The sequence below is a fragment of the Galeopterus variegatus genome, unplaced genomic scaffold (genome assembly GCF_000696425.1).
Source record: "Galeopterus variegatus unplaced genomic scaffold, G_variegatus-3.0.2 Scaffold1778, whole genome shotgun sequence".
Classification (NCBI taxonomy): Eukaryota; Metazoa; Chordata; class Mammalia; order Dermoptera; family Cynocephalidae; genus Galeopterus; species Galeopterus variegatus.
Window position 1 is genome coordinate 136,681 of NW_007727889.1, and position 2,034 is coordinate 138,714.

The window sequence follows — 2,034 nt, forward strand, 5'->3', positions numbered from 1 at the left end:
AAATGACATTTATTGCTTACAGTTTCTGAGGCTGGGAAGTCCAAAGTTCATCTGGTGGTGGTGTCAGTGACTCAGGGGTCTCACATTGCAAGATGTCCACCATCAGAGAGAGAGCAGAGAGGGAGAAAAGGCAGACTCTCCTCTTCTTTTAAAGCCCTCAGAACCACGCCCCTGCCCACCATTTTTAAGCTGTTCACTACTGCGTGGTCCTATGATCCAATCACCTCTTCAAGACTCCACCTTTCGATTACCATAATAGGATTTCCCACCCTCTGAACAGTCACAGTGGGGCTAGTTTCTAATACATAAAACTTGGGGGACACAATTCAAGCTTCTGGGAGTTTGTGGGGGGATATAATTCAATCCACTACATCTCTCAACCATGAAAAGATGCTCAATCTCAAACTTAAGAAAAATACAAATTGAAATAACATATTTTCACAGTGAAAAAGTTAGATAACTATGTGTGCAAGGTATGAGGAAACAGATACTTTCATATTGCTGCTGGTGGTGTAAATCAGTTCCAGCTCAATAGAGAACAGTCTGGCAATAACCAATAAAAATCTAAAATGTATGTACGCTCCAATCCATCAGTCTAACTTCTTGGAATTTATCCTACCTATGTCCTTGCAAATCTAGATTCCTAGACTCTTTCTATCCTAGCAGAAGTCTGAAGATTTATTCTTTGGAAAAGGCAGAACAAAGTGTTTTCTGTACATGGGATACTAGGCCAAGTTAAGGCATGAATAGTCTCTTGAAAATGGGGATTGAGTGAGCATGTGATTACTGAATTCTGGGATCCCCAGCCTTTTCTTCCCACAAGGCTCCCAGAACACAGGCACACAAAACTTTACTCTCCATGGAGAAATTTTAGAAGATTCTTTTCTGGAGAATCTGACAATTCCCAAGATACAGGTTTAAGAAGTTCCCCCAACAAATTGCCTGTGCAGATTATCATGCAGTGAATCCCAAGTTCTGAAAACCCTGCAAACTATGTGCTCAGATCTTCAAACAGCTATTTTTTCTAGTCCTTCCCTTTTTGTTTGTTTGTTTTGGTGGCCGACCAAAAAGGGGATCAACCCTTAACCTGGGATGTTACCAGCACCATGCTCTAACCAAGTGAGTTACCTGGCCAGCCGTTAGTCCTCAACTCATAAGCAGACGACCAAGGATTATTATACATCTGAGAAAAGCCTCTAAATGTGAGTTTTAGAGATCAAACAAGTGAACAACAACAACAGAAAGCATTGAAGAAAACAGGCTATGCAAGGAGATGAAAATTTTAAAGCAAATGTTAATCTCAAATTAAGTAGATGTTGCATCCATGGAAGAACAGACTGACATTCTTGTAAGAAACTTCAGAAAAAAAAAAAACCTTGAGTATTACAAACGTGATAGCAGAAATAGAAATACTAGAAGAGTTGGAAAAGAAAATTGAGGTAATCTCCCCAAAAGAAGAATCGCAGGAGAATAAAAGAGAGTAGAGGACTACCCTAAGAGGTCCAACATCCAAATGCTGGAGGAGGAAATAATCCACAAAATATTCAAGAAAAGTTTCCAGAACTGGAGGACATGAGTTTAATGAGTGCATAAGCTCACCAAGTGCCCAGCAAAATGGATAAAAATAGATCCATACCAAGATACATCATTGTGAAATTTTAGAACACTTGGAATAGAGAGGATCCTACAAGCTTCCAAAGAGAAGTCACATAAAAAGGCTCAGAAATCAGAATGCTTCAGACTTCTAAACAGCAACACCAAACGCCAGAACATAAGCAAGAATATAAGCTCTTTAACTTTGTCTCTATGTTTCTTTGTCCCATTGTTCATCTATGGATCCGAAGTGCTTAGAGGCAGTGCCAAGCATGTATTAGGTTCTCAATAAAAATTTATTGAATGAAAAAGAACAATGGAGGAGCAGAAGCTGGCAAAAGCCACAGCTGTGCCCTTAGGATGAAGTTGCTTGGAGGTCACAGGGGAGAAGAGGGCCTTGGTGGCCCCCAGGCCAGCAAGACCACTAATAGGGTTCCTGTG